We start from the raw sequence: 25,320 nt of genomic DNA, 5'->3' as shown, positions 1-25,320 counted from the left end.
CCATGTACCTACGCGGCTTGCTGGCTGGCGAATTTGGATGGGACGAGGGCGACATCGTTTTGCTCTGGACCTGCGCTCGCAATGCCGCACGTCGCCAGGGGAAGCACATCGGCTGCTGCTGGAAGTGGTGTGAATAGTGTCAGGAGCTGGGAGTCCTAGTGCCACAGATCAGGACCGCTGACACCTCCATCACCTCAGTAGCCAGGGGCATGCTGGAGAGGACCTTGAAGGCCACCATCCACACGCTATATGTGGAAAACCTAAAGCGAAAGCCAGACCAAGGCAAGGCCTTCAAGCTGACCAGCAAGTGGGACACCTGCAACCACTTCCTCCCCGGGGGCAGCTTCACCCAGTTCTCCAACTGGAGGTTCATCCACCGAACCCGGCTCAACTGCATCCCGCTGTACGGAGCTGTCCACCACGGGAACTGGGATAAGCGTTGCAAGAAGTGAAGCTACAGCAACGAGACCCTGCTCCCCGTCCTCTGCAGCTGCAAGCCCCTCTCCAGAGCCTGGCAGCTGTGCCACAATGCCATCCAGAACCGCCTGGGGAAAGCCATCCCGCCGCACCTGGGGAAGGTCGCAGTGAATTCCGCTGTCCCCGGAAGCGACAGCCGGCTGCTGCCAAACGTCATCATCACCAACCAGGAGCAGAAAAAGATCGTCATGGTAGACGTCATGATCCCCTTCGAAAACAGGACCCCAGCCTTCCGCGAAGCCCGAGTTCATAAGTGTAGGAGAGTGAAGAGTTAAAAGCTGGACAAGTAATTGGGCCTAAGCCACAGGGAATGGATTTATGGCACAGGTGAACCTTGTTTTTTTTATTTGGTGGAATGTTTAGCTAGAGTCTGTTCTCTCTCTTCTTTCCCTCCCTTTCTAGCGATTTCCCATAAGGAGTGAAAGTAACAATCACTATTCTCTCTCCTGCCAAGGTTTTTGCTGGGACTACAGCATTATCTTTTTCCCTCCCTTGCATACAGCATATTTTAAAGAATATTAGTAAGTTTCAAGGTAAGGTGCCTGCGCTCTGTGCAATAACCCTGTAAACAACAAATGGGCGGGTATAATTGTAATCATTATGTAGGAATTAATATTCGTTTTGTAGGCATTAATATAACTAAATAAGGGTCTATGGGGAGTGGCTGGGAATGTATACATTTACAGACTGTTATGGATAAAAGGATTGTAAAGTAACCCCTCGTTGCTCACTCCCGGCGTGGAGGTGGAACGAGCAGGCAGTAAAGGTTCCATCTCCCCAATCCACCCCCGGGACAACCTGTATGATTATTTCTAACAATAAGGACACCCTGGCCGACACCCTGAGAGCGAAGGGCTACGAGGTGGTGACAGAGGCTCTGATCATCGGCGCGCTGGGCGCTTGGGACCCCTGCAACGAGCGTGTGCTGCGAGCCTGCGGAATCGGTTGGTGCTACTCCTGGCTCATGCGGCGCCTCATGGAGTCGGACACCATGAGATGCTCCAGGGACATCTACATGGAGCACATCACTGGACACCGGCAGTATAAAGACAAACGGGCTGGAGCGCCATCGTGAATCGGCGACGAGATGGGAATCAAAAGCCTTTCTCTGATAGATTTAATGTCCTGAAGGATTATCTATACCATAACTCTCACTCAATGAGGGTACAACCCGCTTCCCTTACCTTTCTACTTCCTACAAACCACGCTTCAACGTAACTTTTGTATGAACAACGTACCCTCTTATCCGCCTGCTTGTATTTTTTAACTGTCAAACCTATTACCCTCCACCCGGGATACCGCAGATTATGCTTTCCTTGTATGCTCCAACTTCCAACCAAACTCTGTACCCGCTGATAATCTGTACATTGTGCTTGGATGTCGAGAAACACTTTTGTTTAAGCTCCATACCTCATCATTTTTTTAAACATTATTTTTAATAAAAGTTGTTAAATCTGTTCTTATCAGTTTAATATCTGATATGTTCTCGATTTGAGATCTCTATATTAAATGGATTTTTAAAATGGAGATGGAATAGGGGCTTGCTCCATCCACTCCGCGCATCAGCCTGGTACTGCAGTACTTCCGGAAATGGTGCATCTTCCCTTGGGGAGAACAATCTGGTGAAAAACAGAGAAAATACTTGTCTATGGCCCACCCCCCTTCCCTCCTGGGACCGTACTGGGGCCTGTTCCCACCACAGAGGCAATTGCGTCTCAGAACTGGGGGACAGACGCCCCTAGAAGAGTCGATCTATCTCCACCTTTCGAAGGGTCCCCCCCAGCCATGCTCCATTGTTCACCCTTTCCCTTCCTGTCCACCCCACCCCCAGAGAGATCAAGGAGGGACCCTTGATTCCCGCTCCACCCTCTGCCTTCTCCCCTGCAGCGTTCACTCCTGTGCTCCCCCAGCTTTGTCCCTGAGGCCGATCCCAGCAGGGCGAGGGCAGCAGCTCCATTACCCGGGCTGACGCCAATTTCCAGGGGCTCCGGGATTGGGGAACGCAGCCCGTTTGCCCAGGCTGGTCCCCAGGTCTCTCCATCACCTACAGCCCCTGGCTCAGCAGCTCCTGTTGGCAGAGTCCGGCGCTGGCCTGGGGACGGGGGCCGGTTCCAGACCCACAGCAGCTGGGCTGCGGGGAGGGGGTGCCCCGCTCTGCCTGGCTGGGGACGCAGACACAGAGCAGCAGGCAAGCCGGGCTGTGGATGCGGCAGGCTCTGACCTAGGAAGCCCAACCCCTGGACAGGATGCGGAGCCACTTGCGGGCAGCACAGCCCCCCGGGCCGGTGCATGTTTCAGCATCTGCTAAGCGAGCTCCTTGCTGGGCCGGGCCGGGCTCAATGGGGCTTTCTAATAATTCCAGCACAAGCCTCTGCCCTGGCTGGTGTGAGGGTCTGACTGTAGCCAGGGGAATATTTTAACACTGGATAGTGGGTGTGTGTCTCCGGGCAGGGGGCAGGGGGGCATCAGCCTTTATTGGCATTGACCAATAAAACTGTAACAGTTTCAGTGGCTCGGCTGGGCCCCCACTGTTGTTAGTTCCCAGGGGAGCACTGGTGACCCCCCCCCAAGAGCAAAACACACTCACACACAGTCTCTCCCTCCCGTTAACACACTGGGCCTCACAGACGTGGCCCAAGAGCGATATCTGTCACACCTGGGCACAGGGCGAGCACTGTACAGGGGTATGGGCCCTTCACACATAGATCCTGCGCTGGGTGCCTGGGAGTAGGGGCTGCCCCCCCAAGCCATGGGCCTGATCCCATCCTGGGGGGACCCTTGATTAGGAATGGCCGAATCTGGGGCTTTACCTGGGGTGACTGACTGACAGCACACTTTGGCTGGGATCAGGGCAGAGGTGTTCCTCCCACCCTTCCATCCCAGAGCCGGATAGAACCCAGGAGTCCTGGCTCCCAGCCCTGTGCCCAGTGGGGTTCCCAGGCACCTCGGCCTTACCCAGTGTTTCATGAAGGGCTCGGCCAGCTCCCGGTCCTGCACTCAGCAGTCTCAGTCATCCTGGCTGCAGATTATAGCAAGTGGAAAGCTGGGAACTATTTTACCCCTTGCCATCCACATGTGATTAATCTCTAATTGCCATTTAGTCGAGCCCCGCTCACCAGCTCACAAACACTGAGCCCACTTTATCCGTGTTACCCGACACACACACTGAGTCATCAATGCCAGTACCAGCCACAGGCACAAACCAATATATTCTGAATGTGAGCAGCTTCCAGGCAGGATAACAGGAGGGCTGGGGTGCAGGGAACGGCCTGCAGCTTTGCAGGGTCGCCGCTGCCATGGCACCCAATTGCCCAGCCATTTGCTCTCTTCCTCCGCTTCTTTTGTCTATTCATTGTCTTTCCCTTTCTTTCTTCCCCCTGCTCTTAACTTTCCGCCTTCCTCTATTCCCCACCCCTCCCTGTAACGGGTTCGCTCCCTGTCCCCGTTTCCCCAGAATGAGTCTCATGCAGAAGCGGAGGAAATTTGGTGCAGCGACATTTCGGATGGATTGTGTTTGACTGCTTCAAATAGCGCCATCAAGCGACTTTCCAGGCTTCTCTGCCCACTTTCTGCCAAGGGAGGGAGAACCGGGCGTGCAGGCGCGTGTGCAGATCCAGGTGCGAGCAGAGCATTGTGGGAGCAGGAGCAGGCGGCCGATCCGGGCCCATTTGCCTCCCCCCCAGGCTTGATGGTGAGAAGGGAGCTGGCCGGGACCGTGGTGTCTGCAGCCAGGGATAGCAGTCGGGGATTGCGGGAGGGCCGAGGTGCGCCCCACCATGTGCTGAGAGGTAGCGGCAGGGACTCAGTGACTCATACTTACCTGGCAGGGGAGACACCGATGGGCCTTTCCCAGTACCAGAGGCACAGACTGCACCCCCGAAGATTTAATGGATTGCGGACCAGGTCCCACCTGGAGACTCCATGGGGCCCAATAAGGCCATTGTTACGGCCATTGTCCCTGGGGCCAGCGTGGGGCTAACTGCGCCATGGGCTCTGGCACTTTATGGGGGCATCGACTTGCCTGACGAGTGTCAGCCATGGGAGACCCTGAGGCATCATTGGAGTCAGAGGCCCTGGACCTGGGGTACCGTGTATGTCCCCGGTCACGGGCACCCTTCCGTACCAGGGACCGCCCCCTCGACGCCTCCGACCTGAAGGACGATGAGGACTGCCTCCATCGCCGCGAGCGGTGCCGATAAGCAGGGTCGCACTCCAAAGAGCTGTCAGTACTGGAGCGTTGTCTTGGTACCAACGATTTCCAGCACCACTTGCCTTGCGGCTCTGTGGAAGCCTTTGGTGACCAAGGTCGGTGCTGTCCCAAACTCCTCGGTACTGAGCCAGACTCCAGCGACCGGGTTCTGCGTTGTCTTAGTGTGGGCGAACTCTGCAGTGCCGGGGCTTCCTCCTCCGACTGGGTTCTGCGCTGCCTGGGTGTGGGCAAACTCCTCGGTGCCAGAGAGTGGGAACGGGAGCTGTCCGAGCACCGCCAGGCAGACATTGACAGGTGCCATCTCCTGGCTTATGCTGCCTCCGGTGCCGGGGATCGACGTCGGTGACAAGAAGGAGACTCCACGTCCCGTGTCGGTACAGGTTGGCTTGATGACACTGACCTGGAGCGACTACTAGGGAAGTGGCTCTGCTCTACTGTAGGTGACCATCCAGCAGGAGATCTTCCTCCCCGTACCGGGGATCTCCTCCGTCTTTCAGCGGGACCCAACGCGAGTTTCCCTTGTGACACTGACCCCTTCTCCCTTGGTGGAGGTGGGGCGGAGGCCACATAGGCAAGGCCAACAAGGCTCTTGCCACCTGAAAAGCCTCCAGTGTTGACGGTGTCGGTAGGGGCACTCTCCCACTCCCAGGAGTCAGGGAGGCCCCCAACAGGAGATGCAGGCACCAGAGAAAGAGTCTCGATGAGCCGATGTCGGTGCATCTCCGCATTCGAACCCGCCCATACCGACGGCGCAAGGGTGTCCACACGCCGCGCGCTGCTTCCTCATCTTCTTCGGTACCAGTGAAGTTGCATGGTGCCGAGTTGCGGGCGGTGCCAACGGCGCTCTCTGTACCGATAACGCACTCGGTACCGAGGTGCAGCAGGTTGGCTTGGATGCCGGGTGGAGCGCTGCCTCCATCAGCACGGTTTTCTCGGTCCTTTTGAGTCCTCAGTTTGAAAGCCTTGCAGATTTTGCACTTGTTCTTTCTGTGGGCTTCCCCCAGGCACTTAAGGCAGATGTTGTGGGGGTCAGTGAGTGGGAAAGCCTTCCCGCAGGAGGCACATGGCTTGAAACCCAGTGACTGGGGGCATGGCCTGACCACGCGAAGTCCCAGCAGGGACTGCCTAATCTCTAACTACATTTAACAACTACTTAACTAACTGAAACTAAACTCAGAGAAGGAACAAGTCCAAACAAGGGGAATAGTACTTGCTGTGAGCAAGGCTAGTTCCAGCAACCATCACGGGCGGAAAGAAGGGGTGTAGGGGCGGCAGCACCTCATATACCACGGCATGTGCACGGGGCTCCAGGGGGCACTAGAGCTGGCCTTACGGGATCCGCTAAGGGGAAAAAAGTTCTGGGTAACCGTGCACGGAGGTGTGCACACACCTATAGTGGAATGGACATGAGCAAGCATGCGAAGAAGAACCAGTGAAGACAATAAGTAGAGCGAGAAGAGCAGCTGCACAACACGTCCATCTGGGCTGTTTATAACACATGGTCATTATGATACATGTGGAACTGAACAACCGGCTCTGACAGTTCTATGATTATTTTGTTAGGATAAATATTTTGCATTTCTTGAAATGATACCCTTGAAATACCAATGACGCTGTTTAGAGAAGTTACATTTCAATGTACATGTGAGTGAAGACAAAAAATAAATTTTAATTCCATTTCCAAAAATCTGCTTAGAGGCATGTTGTTGAAATGTAAATTAACATATTGACACATTGTTACAGTAATAACACTTTCTAAATTAGAACAATCTCTCTTTTTCCTCTCCAAATTTTACACTGAGATTTCACAGGGGTAGTATATTCTGACAGGAGTGACTGATCCCCGTCCGTCACCATCTGCTACCCCTGGGCCAGGGGATGGGGAAGGTGAGGGGCAACAAACTGTGAAGAGGCAAAAGACAGTAGCTGTCTGTCCATATTTCCTACCAGTGTCACCCTGTGCTGGGAGCCATTTGTCGCACTGCAACGGGATGGGGCAAACACATTGGGAGGGAGGAAAAGCTGCCTGGGCTCCTTCCTGTGAGTAGGTCCCACCTCCCCCAGCCTGGCCCCTCGTTCACTCTCACCCCACTTCTCCTGGCCCAGCTACCGAATCCCCTCCCCCAGCTCTCCCCACTCTCCCATTGTGCTGGGACCAGTTCCTCCCCAGGCTGAGGCTGCAGTGCAGAGCGGCCCGTACAGCAGGGCCCTGGTGCTCCCACCCCTGCCCCCGCGCTGCCCCCTGGGGCTGTTTCACTCCCCGCCATGGGCAGAGACACAGGGGCTCTTCCTCCATGGGCCTCTCTCCCCTCCCCCCTCATTACATCCCCCCAGAGTCTTCCTCAGTTCAGCTGGGCTCTTCCCTTCCTGATGCTACAGCGCCCTCCCCGTCCCCACCTTCAGCCTCCACCTCTGACATTTTCCCCACCCAACACACACACCCCCTGCCCTGCCCCCATAACCCAGCAGCTGGCTCCTCCTAACCCCCTTCTGCACCCCTCTCCCCTCCCCCATCTGACAGGCCTGGTGCTGGGAACTGAGGGGCGAGTGGGGGGGGCAGGAGGGTGATGCCCTTTAGACCCTCCCCTGGGCACAGGCCTGGGGGCTGCTCAGCGCTGGGAGGGGACAATCTCTGCCGCGGGTGTCGCTGTCAGGGACAGAGATTCCCTCCGGCCTGGGCTGGGACCGGGCAGATGATCAGGGGAGCCACATTTTCACCCCCAGCACGGACACCAGGATAGAAATAAGGACGAAGCGTCCCGGAGAAGGTGCCAGTGACAGTGCAGAGCTGGGACCTGTCGGTGACATCGTAAAATGAGACCTCGCCCGCCTCATAGTCCAGGAAAATCCCCACCCGGCTGGGCCTGACGTTCACGGGGAGGCAGGTTGGGGGGGAGGTGCAGGCCTCGTATTTCCCTTCTCTCAGCAACAGGACCCAGTATCCATTCCCAGGTGAGAGTGTGACCGGCCCCTTCCTGCTCACAGATTCCCTACAAACCCCCAGGTCCCACTGAGTCTTGTTTCCCACCTCCACCTCCCAGTAACGCCTCCCGCCCGGGAACCCCTCAGCGCCCAGCACACAGGGACTAGTATCGAATCTCTCAGGATTGTCGGGCAGATCCTGGCATGTGTCTCCACGTCTCACACGTTTCCCATCCTCAGACAGGACGAGCCAGGGACTTGCTGTGTCTGGATCCAGAGTCACGTCCACTGGGGAGAGAGTCACAGAGTCAGGGCCGGGGCAGGGGCTGGTCACGGGGATCAAAGGGAAATTAACCTGCATCCTCGTTAATTGTTGGGGGGGGGGTGTTGCCTGTTAAGGGGAGTCAGGGCCCCTCTGCCCATGGAGCGAAGTTGAGGGGAAGGAGAGCAGGAGCAGGGGAGGGGTGGGGTGGGAAGGTGTCAGCGGGGGCAGGGCAGGGGAGGGCAGCCCAGGGACGGGGGAGGGGACAGGCTGATGCTGGGAGAGGATGAGGAGGGGCAGAGGGGAGGAGCAGGCACAAGGGCAGAGGGGACAAGGAAAGGAGCAGGCACCAGCATGACAGAGGGGGGTGGAGGGAGGGGCAGGTCCCAGGGCACAGGGAAGCAAGGGAAGGGGGCACCAGGAGGCAGAGGGGTGTGAGGCAATGGGGGGCTCCAAGGGGCAGGGGAATGGGGAGAGGGGTGGGCTCTAGGGGGCTGAGGGAAGTGAAGAGGAGGGTCAGGTGCCAGAGGTGGGGGGAGAGGAGTGGGGCAGCAGCCAGGGGCACAGAGTGAGGCTTGAACCCCGGGGACAGTGGGGGTGTCTAGGGCAGGGTGTGATCACCGAGGGCAGAGCGAGGGGAGAGGCAGGTGCCAGGGGGCAGAGTGGGGTGATGGGAGGGGTGGGTGTCAGGGAGGCTAAGGGGGAAGAGGAGCCCCAGGGAGGCAGAGGGGCAGTGAAAGGGGGGCTGGCCCCAGAGGACTAGAGGTAGCGGGGGAAGGGGCAGCCCCCAGTGTCAGAGGGATCACGAGGAGTGGGGGGGCACCAGGTGGGCCAAAGATGGGGCGGGGAAGGTGCAGGTGACAAGGGGACAAAGGGGGTGAGGCGTGGGGCAGGCACCAGAGGGGCATGGGGGGAGTGAGGGGTGTGGTGGGCACTAACAGGGAGATGAGAGGAGGGGAGGGGCAGACCCCAGGGGGCAACAGGGGAGTGAGGGAAGGGGCAGACATCAAGGGGCAGAGGAGGAGGAGGGTAGAGGTGGGTGCCAGGGTTACAGGGGAGGCACAGATGGGGTGAGGGGAGGGATAGGAGCCATAGGGGGAAAGGGAAGACGTGGCTGACAGGGTGTGTGGGGTTGAAGTGATGGGGGGCTCCAGGGTGCAGAGGGTGGTTGGGGGAGGGGCAGGTGCCAGGATGGCAGGGGGCAAAGGGAGGGGCAGGTTCCAGGGGCAGAGTCCAAGTAAACCCCAGCAGGGGATTTTTGTCTCAGATGTTTTGCTCTGTGTCGAATAATTTCAGGAGTGCTGAGGAGGGGAAACTGAGGCAGGGAGCTTGCAGGCCACCCTGAGGCAGCTGAGGGGGGTGCCCCTCCCCATGACAATTCTGTGAAACTGGCACCATGTAACAGAGCTGCTGCCCCTCCCCCCACGGACAGAGTCTGGCTCTCCCCAGTCTGGCTGTGCGGGCCCCTCACCGCGGAGTCTGACCCCAGTTGAAAGGGACCAAAGTGACAACCTGGAGTGAGCGCTGAGCACAGGGGGTTTGTGCCTCCTGCCCAGCTCCCGGCCCCCCCGGCCCAGCTACCTGGCTGCTCCTGCTGCCCCACAGCCTCCGGCTCCACCTGAGCCTGCCCCCCCGACCTCAGGCTGCCCCTGCCCTGCCCTGTCCTGCACCTGGGGGTACGGAGCCCCCTGCTGGCTGGATGCTGAACTGGGGGTGACCCAGGGCCCAGCACGGAGCCAGCCGGGTCTCTACAAAACCCTCCGCCCGACCCAGCCAGACAGGCCCAGGGTGTCACTGCTCCCACACTCAGACCCTCACTCCCCCTCCCCAGAGTTTGCTGCTCCCCCTGCTGGGCCTTGTCTGCTCTCAGACCAGGAGCCGTGTGGGGCCGGCAGCCCCTTGTTCTGTCTCTGCAGCGGCTGGCTCACTGGCACTTTGCTGCCCGGCCCGGGCTGGTCTCTGCCCTCTGGGTGCAGCACAGGGCGTGTGTCTCTGAGCAGGTCCCTGCCCACTCGCCCGGGCCACTTGCCCCAGACACATATAATCCAGGTGCCAAGGGAAGGCGCTGCCCCAGCAGCACCGCACTGGTCCCAGTACGTGCTGGACCAGAGAGCACAGCAGCAGAGGAAGCGGCAGATAGGTGGCAGGGGCCTCAACCATCAGAGCAGCAGCGTCCCCACCTGCAGGGAGGGGTCAGCGCTGGGCAACAGGCCGGGCTCGGTCAGGGGCTGGGAGCTCTGGCAGCGAGCGCGGTGCCAGCACCAACGGACCTGCTGGACACCCTGGGCCTGGCCAGTTTGGGGCAGCCAGCGAGTCTCTCAGGGCCTGGCACTCTGCCCGGGAGGGGTGACAGGTTGGGGTGCCCTGCCCAGGACAGGGTGACAGGGGGAGGGGACAGGATGATTCCCTAGGAGGTCAGTGATTCCCTAGGAGGCGGCACCGGGAAGACGAGCTCAGGATCCCAACAGGCTCATGGGCCGGGGACAGAACTAGCCGGAGCCCAGCCGTGCCGGGGCCGGTGGGAGGGGAGCCGGGATGTGCTGACTCTGGCCGGTCACAGGGAGGGAGCCCAGGTTTCAGGCACTACGGGGCGCTGGTGCCAGGAGCAGCTGCAGGGAGTGAATCTCTGCCAGGGGAGGGGCTGGAGTCACTGACACAGGTTTGGCCTCAGTTACCTGCAAATCCTCGGGCTCTTCTGAGTCCTGGAACAAACCAGCAGAGAGAGAGGTGAGAATTCACACTGCAGGGGTACCTGGAGCAGGGTCTGGGGCAGGGGCAGGGGGAGGGGGGCAGACCCTAGACCAAAGAGCCCTGATGGTGGAGCAGCCGCTCTAGCCAGGTACATGGGCCTGTTCCCACCGCACCCAGCTCTGCACCGTCTCACAACAGCCCAGAGCTGGACAGGTTCGGACTCTGTTTTGTCTTTTCTGACCCATGTTCTTGTCCCACGTTCACCTGCTGGGTTTCTCTCCTGTGCAGATCACTGCACACCCGCCCAGCCCAGGGGCTGCTCCATACAGGGGAACAGGCTCCCAGCAGCTGCTGTGCCCTGCTGAAAGGTCTGAGGCCTTGTTTTTTGGCTAAGCAGTAACAGCCATAGTAGGAGAGACAGCAGCCATAAGCTAAGCAGCATGCAGTCACATCTTCACCCTCCTGACATTACATCCAGACAATGGAGTATCGGGCTGTTAAGAAGGTGCTACTGTCCTAATAGTACCTACCACCACCAGATAAAGAAACAGATCTTAAGATGCTTAAAGAAAACGTTGTTTGATAGCATCTGTCTGGCAAGGAATCACTTATCAACAGTTGTGGTTGTAAACTCTACACTTCTTATTGTTTTGTCTGTATGGGACCCACTTCTCTATTGTGTATTGAATGATTTCTGTTTGGTTCTTTGATTGTTTCTGGCTATTACATAACTAAGAGAACTAAGTGTGGTTAATTAAGGTGGTCGGTCCGATTGCTTAAAGCATTATTTTGCAATATGCTAGGATTGGTCAAAGATTTATTTTGTAATATGATTGGTTAAGGTGTAGCTAAGCAGGACTCATGTTTCACTATAAAAACTGGGGTCCAAGAGGCAGACCAGCTAGAAGAAGAAAAGGGGAACAAGAAAAATAAGAAGGAAAGACCTGAAGGAAGAAGAAGAATCCACCTCCAAGACACCACCCAAGACCAGACCTGCTAGAATCCTCTGCACGACCCTGACATGCAGCAACCAGAATCCAGACCAGACTGACCTTGCCTGGCTAACAGGGAAAGTCCGCCTGCCTGATGAGGATTGGTGAGCACAGCCCTGTACGCTTAGCATGTGTACTATGTTTGGTCATTATTAATAAATAGAGAATAGGGATATTACTGTGTAAGGCTCCTTCACAGGTAAAAGATCCTGCAAACCCGCAGAGAATTATGCCCGGAGCCCTATGGATTGGGAGAGGGTGACCCTGAGCCCTAGAGTGTGAATTGGGTAAAGGTAGGTGCCTTTCCCTGGAGCCCTACGGACTGGGAAAGGGCAGGGCTGCCTTAAGCAGGTTACGCCTGGAGCCCAACAGACTGGGAAAAGGTGGGGTGCCCTAGTGTGTGGGTAACACTGCCCTAGAACAGCTACTCAGGATTCTCACCTCTCTCTGCAGCCAGCCCCTCTGCAAGGAAAGAGAAAAAGAAAAATCAATAATGAATCACAGTCCCTGTATCACCAGTGCTAACAATCATTCCATCACAGCTCCCAGATGATACGATGTCAGTGAGAGAAGAGGCACTAAGGGCTTGTCTACACTTAAACCCCTACAGATGTCCCAGTGTTGCACTTCAGTGTAAACGCTCCCTATGCCGACGGAGGGGTTCTCCCATCGGTGCAGTTACCCCACATCCCTGAGAGGCAGGGACATAGGTCGGCTTAACTACACCACTTAGGGGTGTGCATTTTTCATGCCTCTGACAGACAGTTCTGCTGATCTGATTTTCTGGTGCTGACCAGGCCTAAGGCCCAAGAAGCAGCTTTTCACTGGGATTTAGGCACCTAAAGATGCAGACAGACACCTCGGGAGATTTGTCCAAGTGCTGAAGCAGCTCAGACACTTCACTCCTATTGAAATCAATGGGAGGTAGGTGCTTAGCCTGCTCTGGGGTGTTTGAAAATCCCACCACACACCTAAATACCTCTGAAAATCTGCCCTAAGGTGCTCAAACACTAGGGCCAGATGCTCAGCTGGTGTAAATCAGCAAAGCTCCACTGACACCAGGGAGCTGACAACCTGGCCTGAGTCTGTCTGTGATAACGTGTCTCACGCTGACCAGCTACCAACGTTCCCAAGAAATATCCCGCTTGTCCCTCTGCCCACGTAGGGCACATTGGAGGGAGACTCTCTCGTTTCCCAGCAGGAGGGCGCTGCCGCAGGGATAGTTGCAGCGGGGAAGGCACTTTCACACCAAGCTCCTGTTCTCAGCCATCCATGTCTTTATGGGAAATCTGCCTTTCTGCTCAGAACAGCTTCCCTGGAGCTCAGAAATCCACCAACCCCCTGCTCCCCTCCTCCAAACAGAGACAATCACAGCCCAGCAGCGTGGCTGTCAGGAGCCAGGACACGGGCAGCCAAGCACAGCGATCAGAGCAGGCGTCAGTGCTGAGAAATGGAACCAAGGGCCAGAACCAGAGCCAGAGCCAGAAGCCGAACGCCCGAGCAGAGGGTCAAACCAGAGCCAGAGCCAGGAATTGGAGCTGGGAGTTAGAACTAGGTTATCTGGGTCAAGGAAGGCAGGAGCAGGGCTGGGTCCAAGGCAGAAGCAGGCTGGGACAGGGCTGGGACAAGGCAAAGAAGCAAGAACAAGGGAGGGTCTAACCCAGCAGCAGGTCAGGGAATTACATTTGTACCAAGGCAGCCTCCAGGAGTTGCCCCTAGGCCTTAAACAGCTTGCCTGGGCCAAGGGTGGGTGGCCCTGCCAGCCAGGGCCTCTGGGCAGGACCCAGGACATCCAGGGGTGCTTGGCCCCACAAGCTCACAGCCCATCAATGGCTGCCCCACCAGCAGTGCTGGCTGCGGCTGTGGATGCAGCAATTGCCCACGGACCCACAGACCAGATTCTCGCCCTGTGGATCCTCGTGGCAGCTCCATGTTCAACCTCAGCTGGCTGAACTGCAGATCTAGAGCAGTGAGCAGCAAATCGGAGCCGGAGAGAAACACCCAGAAATTCTGAACAGCAGCAGCTGCAGGAGAGTCAGCCCCTGAGCTCAGCTGGCCAGGCCAGAGCGGCAGTGACTGCGAATGATCTGCCCCGCTCGGTATGAACACTCAGGGACTGACAACAACCCAACCAACGGGGGCCTCCCTCCTGCAGTCTCAGCTCCGCAGCTTCCCCCTGGGAGTCCCCCACCTGTCCCTGCCCGGACACTGTAAGAGAGAAACCCTCGGAGCGTCCCTTACCCAGGAATCCCCTCACAGCCCCCTGGAGATTGTTCTCTCGAGCGAAATCCCGGATTCTCTTTTCCAGCTCAGGGGATTTGGGCACCGGATGTGGAGACGTCGCCTCCTCTCCCCTGCAGAGACACGAGTGTGTTTATTCCTCTCCCTCCTCGGCCTAGAAAGCCAGGGAGCGGGTGGGATCTGGGGCCACAGAAGTTCCCCTCTCCCCCCCCCCAAAAGCCAGAAAGGAGGGCCTGGAGGGGCCACTCCCGGGGCTGAGAGAGGGGCCCATTCTCCAGGCCCAGCCACTTCTCAGTGTCTCCTCTCAGCCTTCAAGGGGCCTGGTCGCTCCCCATGGGGTGGGGGATTCTGGGACGTGGAATGTAGTACAATGAGGCATGAGCTGGGACACTTGGCTCTTTCGCCCCTGGGCCCCCTCACACGGGACAGGCTTTGGGTCATGACAGAGCTGGGGCCAGGTCCCAGCTGGGCCCTCGGGGTGACAGGCCCCAGCCCCAGTAATGATCCCCTGAGCCAGACCGGCCCCAGGGAGGGTTCTCCAGCCCACAGCTGTGGGGCGATCCCCTCCCCAGGATGGGTCTCAGAGTCACAGCTCCAGCTGCCCCAGGGCAATGGGGAGGGAGGGGGGCTGGATCCAGAGGGTGAGACCGTCCCACGGTCGGGGATCTGGGGGCTGGGTCTGTAGCCGGGTCTCTGAGCCTCTTCCCAGCACAACGGGGCGTGAGGGGCAGACGAGCCTGGACGTACCTGCTCACGGCGCTTCTGACACCCTAGAGGGGAACGAGAGACAGAGCAGAGAGTCAGTGCCCACGGCCCAGCCCAGCCACTGCCCCAGACGGGTCACTCTGCTCCCACAGCCCCAGCCCCACAGGCTGCTCCCCAGTGGGGTGGAGGCACTAAAGGGCTGTGCTAGTGCGAGCAGAGCCCCTTTCCCACCAGCTGCTCTGCAGGGACGGCCGGGCCCCTGCACTGAGCCCTGGGGCTGGAACAGCCTTTCACCAGCCTCCCTCTCCTTCCCTCCCTGACGGCCCAAACTCCTGTCTCTGTACAGCCCTGGGACCCCTGGCCCTGCAGACACCCCAGGCTGGGCTCTCTGCACTGAGTTACCCTGTGAGCCCCAAGTGACTCAGGGGCCGTCCCCTCCCTGCACTGGGCTCTGGGCGCGTCTGACACGGTCTCACCTGCAGCAGTTCAGGCGCCGGCTGCTGACACTTCCCCTCCAGCTCCGTGATCAGGGCGCTGAGCCGGGAAATCTCCTCGCACAGCTGGGTGCTGTTTTCCTCCCTCCTCCTCCAGCTCCCCCAGCCGGGCCAGCAGGAGGCGCTCTTGTTCAGCCAGGAACTGGCGCAGCTGCTCAACCTCGGACACCACCAGCTGCCTCTCCACTTCCGTCTGCCTCTGGGGGGCACAGAGAGGGGCAGGGCAGGGCAGGGCACACGGGGAGAGCGGGGGATCATGGGAAATGGCACAAAGCCTTGTCCAGGCTGCACAGAGCGTTTCATGTCACTTCTCTGCCAGTAGAACTGTGTCTACACCAGGGCTCTGGCCAGGAGTAAAAAATGTCACCAAAAATCATCCCCCCAAACCCCATCACGGTACCAGCAACAGATTTCAGTGTAGACCAGGCCTTGGCAAACGCTGCTGCCCAAACACCCGATGGCATCACTGGAAATGTCTGACACTCAAACCCTGGGAGCAGCAAATGTCTCCCCAGCTTCACCCTGACCCCCTGCGACACCTGTGCACATTCAGCAGTTCTAGTCTCCTCTCACCCCCAGTGCTACAGAGGCAGAGCCAGAGGCTGCTCCCAGCTACCCTGTGTGACCCCCTGACTTCAGCGGGAATTAACACCAGGGTCACAGAGCATCTGACCCTAACCCCACTGACTTCAGTGGGTCACTCCTGATTTACACCAGGTACCTGAGAGCAGAGTCTGCCCCGCGCTGTTTAAATGCCCTAAACTCCCTCACTGCATCGACCCTGGAAATCCTTCACCCTCCTGAATTACAGACACCAAACAGGGCAGAGACTCCCCCTGCTGCTGTCGCTGGCGCCCCTGGGCAAACCTGCTGGGCGGGGCAGGGCACCTACCAGGAGCCTCTCGCTCTCCTTGTCCCAGTCGGATTTCAGGCCCTGCAGCTCTTCTCTCTCCTCCCTCAGACGCTGCAGGCGGCTCAGGATTTGCTCCTGCGAACACAGACAAGGGCTCTGGGGGCTGGTTCGGGTCCTTGCTTTGTGCCCTGTGATCGTCACTGAGCAGAGGCTGGGGAACCACGTCCCCTTCTCCAACCCACTGAAAAGTGACTGACCCCAGCTCCAAGGGAACTCCCCGGGCAGAGCTGCTGGGCCCGGCCCGGCTCCTCCCCAGCACCATCAGCCCCAGGAACCTTCTTTGGTCCCGGGATCGGGCACTTCCCAGGTTCCAATCCGGGGCTGCTCAGACCCAGGCCAGGGGCTCTGTGAGTGCAGAGGCTGGGCCTGTAACTCCCAGCCATGGCGATAACTGCGCCCTACCCTGTACTCCTGGGCAGCCTCCTCGATGGGCAGCGCGGTGTGAGCGCGGTGAGCCCGGGACTCTCTGCAGATCACGCAGATGGGGGTTTGATCCTCCTGACAGAAGAGTTTCAGAGCCTCCTGGTGTCTCTCACACACTCTGCCCCCTCGGGCTCCGGCACCGCCTGCAGCCTCAGGCGTTTCACTAACTGCACCACGTTGCCCAGCTGCCTGTTGGGCCGCAGGTGTCTCTGCTGGGCGGGTTCTCGGCACTGGGGGCAGGGGAAGTTTGGCTCCGACTCCCCCCAGCACTGGCTGATGCAGGCTCGGCAGAAGTTGTGCCCACACTCAGTAGTCACCGGCTCTGTGAAATACTCCAGGCAGACGGAGCAAGTCACTTCGTCCTGGAAGCTCCCGGCCAGCTCCCCGGCAGCAGCCATGGCTCCTCCGCCCGGGCCGGGAACAGCCGCTGCGGGTTAGTTTCACTTTCCTGAGCTCAGAGAAACCGGTTTGGTTGGGGCGATTCCCTTCCTGCTGTTCCCAGCGGGCCGGGCTGAGCTGCAGCGAGTCACCGCCAGTGTCACAGCCCCGGGGCAGGGCAGACAGAGCCAGGGCCAGGGCAGTTGTTGGGTCTGGCTTTGGTTTGTCATGTTATGTTTTTATTACATTTTTAAATAGCTACAAACACACACAGAACAAACAGACATAACCAATGGCACCTAAACTTCTCATAGCACATTAACAGCTCACAATGTATCAGCCATTTGCTAGGTAACCTCAGATACATTTGAAAGATATCTAGAATATGAATGGTAAAATGTAAATCAATTATTTGTATTCCACAATTTCGAAAAAACAAAATTTGCTTCCAAAAATCCAACTAGTTAAAGAAAAATTAAATTAAAATAACAAATAGAGGGAAAGTTCAGAGGAAGGAGATAGAGACGGGGCAGGAAGGAAGTGGGTTTAGAGCAGGGGGAGGCAAGGGGGCCTCCATATATTAAATAGGATCATTGAGATACTGCCAGGAAAACATCCCAGAGCTCTGAGCATTTTTCTGGGGTGTTTCTGGGATGGTTTTCAATTCTTTCCATGGTCGCCAAGCTTACAATGTCTGTGCTCCAGTCTGCCACTGCTGGTCACTTTCTGGATTTCCTTTTGTAGGACTTGTCTTTTAACAATTATTAGTTCTCTGCATAACTAAAGTGTTTCCGGTTTATTCAGCTTCCAATTAACATCCATTCGGTTTTAAATTATCTGTTTGTCTTATTACACAATTTTATTTGATAGGAAAAGAATTAACTCTGCAGTTCAGTTCTGCGGGTGTAGGAGCAGGCCCAGAGTCTATGAGTTAAGTTAGCACCTGCTCAGTCACAGCCCCGAGATTTGTCTGATTTAGCACCATCAGTTTTGAACAGTTGTTGAGGGGTCCCATGCATTCTCCGTAGGATTGTCAGCCGGATTAATCTTAAACACAGATCCAAGGAGCAGTTCAGAGCAGTGGCTAAAATTTGTTTCCATTGGATAGCAAATGTTATCCAAATAACAAATATCACAGGACCTTTTTCAGGGGATAAGGCAACAAGCCACGTTTATTGTGAACACAGAAATTTGGTAAATAGTATCAATAGTGCAAACACCAGGACAACAGGATCAACACTGTAACAATATCAATATTGTGCTTTACTTAGTGATTGCAAATACAGAGACTTGTTAATAAAGTATACGTCATTGACACATGTGTCAACTGGTACCTTCATTGGCACTCATACACAGACAGGGAGACAGACAAACATACATAGGGGTCTCACAGATGTTATAGTTACCAGCCTCTTGGTGCTCGTGGTAGTCACTGGCCAGGTGACTAGCACGAGGGTGAGGAGCAAGGTTCTGCTGATGCGCATCAGTACTCCTGGCTGGTTGGTGATGTAGGTAGGAAGGGGGAGGGGGAGTTTTTGGCTCTTTTCTTTCATGTATTTCATAAAAACAGAGCACATATCTAGTCTCCTCAGTCTGTAGTAGATGTGTAATGCACTAGTCAGTCAGTGTAACACATAACACACTAGTCGGTCAGTGTAACATGTAACGCACTAGTCGGTCAGTGTAATACGTAACGCACTAGTCAGTCAGTGTAACACGTAACGCACTAGTCGGTCAGTGTAACGCACTAGTCGGTCAGTGTAACACGTAACGCACTAGTCGGTCAGTGTAACACGTAACGCACTAGTCGGTCAGTGTAACATGTAACGCACTAGTCGGTCAGTGTAACGCACTAGTCGGTCAGTGTAACACGTAACGCACTAGTCGGTCAGTGTAATGCACTAGTCAGTGTCTTTTGTCTGAGTGACTGTCTTAGCTTAGATTGTTATAATGCTCATCTGAGAAAATCCTCTCCACATCTGCATTGTTAGTGACACTGCTAACGAAGACAGAACTGAGTTCCCTAAAGCAGTTCTTGCTGCTTGCCTCAGTGTTCGTTCACCTCTACCCAGAACTGCAGGGCATTTTTGTCCTCTCGTGTTTTGCCGTAGTTAACAGACTTTTGTATTGAACATCCAGTTCACTCACGTTGCCCTTGAATAATTTTAGCAGTGGTGGTGAGGACAATGGGGGCTTTCCACGGGATAGAATCCCAGAACCTGAATGTGGACACTGAGCTCCATTCTGCAGTGTTGTCCGGCAGCCTCCTTTGAACCTGTTTGGTGGCTCACAGGAGACATTCTGTGCCCCTGACTTGGATGCTGAGGGCACTCGTGATCCTGTAGTTGTGCTTCTTGCACCATGATGTGGATACTTGCACCAAAGTCTAAACCAGAAAGTGGTTGGCGGTTTCTGTCATCCAAATTGATCTGAGCAGTCTTCCATCAGATATGGGCTGCAAGTCGGCTTCAGAACTCTAGCAACCAATGATCTGAAGAGCACAAAAACACTGGAATGGGGTTTTCTGTATCAATTTAGAATAACTGACTCAGGGGATGTCTATATTGACAGCAGCACTGCCGGCACCGCCGGATCGATTCTGTGGGATCGATTGAGCAGCAGTGGAGACCCGCTTGATCGATCTGGAAGTCGATGCAGTTAATCCACCCCCACAAAAAGAGTAACGCTGCGTTGACGTGAGGGCATTTCCCATCGGTGCAGCGTAGTGGGGATGCTGTGGTAGGTAGAAGCTAGGAAGTCGATGGGAGATACATAGCTTGCGTATCTCCCGTCGACTGCTGCTGAATTTCACCGGCAGTGTAGACCAAGCCTCAGTTGGTGGAATTGTTGAATGACCAATGCCACAAATTGCAGCTAAACTTTGTTCTTCTCACTGTACCTATATGAAAGGTCTGCATTGGAGCAACACTCATCCTCTTTGCACAATTGAAAGTGCAGTTTCATTCCATCCCTTCAAGGAGGGAAGGAAACAGTAGTAAAATAGTCTCTTGGTGTTGGAAGCCTGTATATGTTTCAGAGACTGCACTTTGCAGTTGATCTGTATAGTTTTAGTGTATTTATGTTGCCAGATAGTGCTGTGGGAAAACCACTTGTAGAACTCAGATCAAGTTCTCAGTGTCTGGGCAACCTGTCCAGGGCCTCACTCACTGCATGGAGTAGCAAACATTTTGACGGGACAGGATGTGTATTCTTCTGAAATGTAGTGTACGCAATTGTTTCTTCCCACTGTAACTGTAACAAAGCCATCTGTTCCAATTCTGATACTTTCCACATGTCCTTAAATGTCCACGGCTGCATGGCATACTGGAAAGCAAACAACTCTCGGTTCTGTCTGTCGCCCTGAAGCAGAAGTAGATCTGCTGGGAAACCTTAACCCCAAATCAGTCAAACGTTTGAGGAGAATGGAACAGCATTTTCTAGTGCTCTTCTGTCTTCCTATGCTGCACAAGACTCCCGTGGTGGGCACAAAGTGCAGGTTCGCAGCCAGTCAGATTGACATCCCCTACAACAGGCGTAATCCATGGGTTCAGATCATTCTTCCTGCTGTTGCTTGCAGTCTTTGTCTGTACTTGGCCCATTTGCTTGAGGACAGGGCAGATTTTGAACCAGGAGCCATTCTTTTACCAAATGCAGCAGTAAAATCGGGGCGTATGCAGAACTCTAGGCTAGCTCACACACCCAAGCATTAGTCAATTTCTATACAATTCTTTGCCATGACAAATGGCAATGCCAACTCTGCAGCAGCATTAGTCAATGTCTGTACCATTCTCTGACGATGTTATGTGAAATGTAAATGTATCGTGTAAAAGGACCACACCAGGAAACATTCTTTGTTTCACTTGTCTACTACAAGTAGTGGGAGGAAGGTAGCTGGTGTCCCCTGCCATTTCCCAGTCTGCACACAATCCCCTTGCCCAGCCAACCGACTGCAGCACAGCCCTGTACACCCATGCAACAGACATCCCTAGGACTAAGAAGAAATGTATATCTCCAGGGGGAGGGGGTGATGCAGTTTATTCAGGGTAGCAAGAAACTCCACAGGCATGAAACTGTTCAGCTGCCACCTCCATGCTACAGTCTGTCACCATCTCCTCCCAGGTTCTCCTCCCTCCCCCAGTGTGAAACTGCCTGCCTGGCTGGGTCAACTGGCCTGAATCACTGCAGCCTTCCCACCTTCCCCCCCATCCCTCCAATGTGAAACTGCATGGCTTGGCTGGTGGACTGGCACAGGCTGCCTGGCCCACCCATAGCCCCAGTGCCCTGGGTGTAAGGGCCCCATCTCTTAGTGTTTGGCTCAGGTAATAGAAGCAGGTCCCTGAAAGTATCTGAATAATCCAATAAATAATAACATTACAAGTGAAACCAAACTCCTTGGTGAATATCCAAATGAGAACAAGGAGCAAACCCTTGAATCCAAAACCAGACAAAAGAAGGGGGGCAGGGAGGGGAACTTGCTCTGACTTTTGAATAGCCAGTGCCAGACCAATGGGTGATCAGTGAAATTGACAAAACCGTGTTCATTTTAAAGAGAGCAGGACGGCCAGTCAGGTGCCTCCATTCACTCTTTTAAAAAACTCATTGCAGCTCATGCAGAGCACCTTGACCAGGAGCAGAAATATGACCCATCAGGAAGCCGATGAAGTTGTTGATGACCCAGCACAGAGGGATGACAATTCTGGGAGGGTAAAAGTTTTAAGGAGACCTGGGTTGAGTTACACATGGCTCTGATCTTTCCTTTAACTACTGCTTCTTTCCAGGGGGGGATCTATGATGAGCTTCTCCTGAAAGGAAAGATTTCATCACTTTTCTTTCTGGGCTATTAGTATTACCTCTATAGGAAAAGCTAGAAAAGTTCTCCTGATTTATTTTGAGGTTAGCCTTTTTTCCTCTAATCTGATGAGCACAGCCTTTCCAATGCTCCCCACAGCACCGCTCTCCTAAGCTGTGCTGTTGGTCAGTTGCACAGTCTCCAGTTCCTTCTGCAAGCAAGCCATTTCTTGCTGGCAATGTGCATGGTCAGTCAGTTTCCCATTGGTTCTGCAGATCCAGCACTGCAGTTATTGTTGTCTGTGTGGCTGTTTCTTTTAACAGCAACCTCGTTCCACTAATTTTTCCTGTTGCTGCTTATCATGAGTATGGCACAGGTCTTTGCTCTGCAGCTCATCCGTTTAAAGCTTTTGTTTGCAGTGTGACATTTTCCGCCTCAGGCTGAGCCTTTCCCCTAATACTAGATTCCAGTGGTTGCTGGAGCTGCTGAACCTGATCTAGGGAATCTCCCAACCTTTCTGATTCCTGTAACTTCTGTATTTTTAAACCGCTAACCACAGTTGAGATGTCTGTTCCTGCTATTCCAGACATCTTAGTGATGATTGTACCCTCATGTAGGGAATATTGACGTGGTTTGCAAGTACTGTTAGGTACTAATAGTCGTATTGTAAAATTAAATTTGTTCTGAACACTTATGCATGTATTTTTCAGTGCACTGAAACAAGTGCAAAACTTGAATGTGCTCTACATGAATTGAAATGGAAAAACCTGAACAAGATGACACAACTTGAAAGCAAAAGTCTTGGAAGTAAAGGTAAATATCAGTTACCTAGGTACCTGTGACACTGTAGAACCATTCATTCCCAGGTACAGTTCTAGAGTGGTATCTCCACCTGTCTGTGTACAACATAATGTACAAATCGTCTTACACAGCCATTCTAAAACACTGTAGATGCAGTGATTTTTTTAAGCTGTCCGTAGCAGGGTTTTCAGCCTTATACAAATATTGAGGGAATGCATGTGCTCTAAAATGAAAAGTTGTTAAAAGCTCACAGATAATTTGGGGACACCATGCAAACAGCTTGTCTGCAGTTAATCTGAGAGACTCTTGAATTGAATTTTGCATTTAAAATGTCTGATCTTAATTATGGAAACATAATGATTCCATAACTGTTTTGACTGAAAAGTTGATATACAAACACTTGATGTTTTGGAAACTCATAGCTTTATTTGAAAATTATTGGTTGTATTTAATGAAGCCTTACTCCTTTTAAGAACAGAATAATCTTCTAATCTTTGTAAATCCTTGCTAGTGAGGGGAGTGTTTGTACAAAACCTTGGACCAGCTTCTGCCGTGTTGCTGATCTGCATAGAATCAGGGGTGTGAAGATGCATGGCTTAAGGGGTTTACAGCTTACCTTTGTTACGTCCCTGATTCTGCTGCAACTGTGCACAGGGTTCGTCGCCCTGAACTATGTTAGAGAGGCCTGAAGGGCTTCTCCAATTTACACCAGGTTGCTATTGGTACCTGACCTTACTTGAAAGACTTGAGTTCTGTCATGAAGATGCTGTCATGTTGCTGATGTTCCTCCCAATACCATTTTTAATGCAGCTCAACAATCCCATCTGCTGGCCAACGTGGACAGATGGTTTAATTTCAGCAGTAGCAATCATATATGGTTCCTTAAACAACTACTTCATAGAACTGGCTTATGTAAAACATGTGCTTGACATAGATAATGTTCAAAAATGTATATGTACAAGATGGTGCACATAGGAAGCAATAATTTGAAATGCTCCTGCACTCTTATTGAAATGTAAATTAACTGACATCTCAGGAAAAACACCTGGGCAAAATTGTAGACAGCTCAGTGAAGACCTCTGCTTTTTGGCTGTTGCTGCTCATTTAACATATAATTTTAGGTTGGGTAAGGAACAGGATGGTACGTACTGAAAATATTAGAACATATCACATAAATCAGCCAGACACAGCCTTCAACTTCTGGGGCATGCAGATGCGGGGACATTTGTGATAGCTCACGCCAGACTTCACATGAGGTCTGCAGTTGTGGTTCAGTGCAGCATATAGGCCAGAGACAACCTAGACAAACTCCCAAGCATTACCCACCAAGGTCAAACAATCCTTGAACTGGTGGAAGGACCCAGCAAAAGTCCACACAGGGATCCAATTGGCACAGCCCTCCCTAACACTCCTCCTTACCACCAGTGCAGATGCATACCTCTTAGGATGGGGAGCACATCACAACAACCTCATACCTCTGTGGCTGACCCTTTGCCTTGTGTCACGTCTTCACATCAACTTCTTTGAACTCAGAGTAGTCAGGAACGGACGTGCACACTTCCTTCTGCTGATTAGAGGTGTACACGCACAGGGATCAGGATCGACAACAGAGCATGCATATGCTATATAAATCATCGGGGGGGTAGGGGGTGCCAGATTGCCCTCCCTCTGTGTGGATGCACTATAGCTATGGAATTTGTATGTTTTCCCACAATGTGACGATATCGGCGGACAGGCTCAGCTGCAAGTTCCCACATGACCCAGACTCAGTAGTATTCCGTGACCCTTTCAGATAGTGGGGGACACTGACAATAGACTTGTTCGCCATTTACCTGAGCAGGGAATGCCGGCACTACTGCTCCAGGGCAAGCTTCAGCCAGCACTCCTTAAGGGATGCCCTATCATCTCAGGCATTGGCACTCTCACCACAGGTCTATCAGGCTACATGGACTCTCTCCTCAGCCCTATGCCACCAGCACTGCCAGCTATCTTCGTGACACCACTGACTTCCTGAGAAAACTACAATCCATCTGTGATCTCCCAGAAAACACCATCCTAGCCACTATGGATGTAGAAGCTCTTTATACTAAATTCCACATAAAGATGGACTTCAAGCCATCAAAAACACTCTCCCAGATGATCATATGTCACACCTTACAGCTGAACTTTGTGACTTTGTCCCGACCCACAACTACTTCAGATTTGGAACCAATCTATACCTCCAAGTCAGTGGCACAGCTATGGGTACCCGCATGGCCCCACAGTATGCCAACATTTTTATGGCTGACCTCGAACAACGTTTCCTCAAAACTCGTCCCTTAACACCTCTTCTTTACCTTCGCTACATTGATGACATTTTCATTATCTGGACCCACGGGAAAGAGTCCCTCGAAGATTTTCACTGGGATTTTAATAATTTCCATCCCACTATCAACCTCAGCCTGGACCAATCCACACAAAAAATCCATGTCCTGGACACTACAATACAAATAAAGGATGGGCACATTAATACCACCCTATACCGAAAACCAACTGACCGCAATACATATCTTCATGCCTCCAGCTTCCACCCTGGACACATTACATGATCCATTGTCTACAGCCAAGCCTTAAGATACAACTGGATTTGCTCTGATCCCTTAGACAGAGACAAACACCTACAGGATCTCTGTGAAACATTCTTAAAACTACAATACCCACCTGGAGAACTAAAGAAACAAATTGACAGAGCCAGACGGGTACCCAGAAGTCACCTACTACAGGACAGACCCAACAAAGAAAACAACAGAACCCCACTGGCCATTACCTACAGTCCCCAGCTAAAATCTCTCCAACACATCATTAAAGATCTACAACCTATCCTAACAGATGATCCATCTCTCGCTCAGGCAGTGGGCGGCAGACCCATCCTGGCTTACAGACAGCCTCCCAACCTGAAGCAAATACTCACCAGCAACCATACACCCTACAAAAAATCCTACCCAGGGACCTATCCCTGCAACAAACCCCGTTGTCAGCACTG

At 53.9% G+C, this 25,320-nt stretch overlaps 1 non-coding gene and 1 pseudogene across 1 annotated transcript; one reads left to right on the top strand and one right to left on the bottom strand.

Moving 5' to 3' along the window:
• Positions 1–1,890: 1,890 nt before the first annotated feature.
• LOC137146705 (U2 spliceosomal RNA) lies at positions 1,891–2,081 on the top strand. Its single transcript, XR_010918017.1, has one exon. It is a non-coding gene; the product is annotated as a U2 spliceosomal RNA (small nuclear RNA).
• A 5,235-nt stretch (positions 2,082–7,316) lies between these two features.
• On the bottom strand, positions 7,317–16,752 carry LOC137146700 (zinc finger protein RFP-like; annotated as a pseudogene).
• Positions 16,753–25,320: the final 8,568 nt, after the last annotated feature.

This window comes from Emydura macquarii, unplaced genomic scaffold (genome assembly GCF_026122565.2).
Source record: "Emydura macquarii macquarii isolate MOO-44397 ecotype Brisbane River unplaced genomic scaffold, CSIRO-AGI_Emac_v2 contig_469, whole genome shotgun sequence".
NCBI lineage: Eukaryota > Metazoa > Chordata > Testudines > Chelidae > Emydura > Emydura macquarii.
Note: the sequence above shows the minus strand (reverse complement) of the source record. Positions and strands in the feature narration are given on the sequence as shown.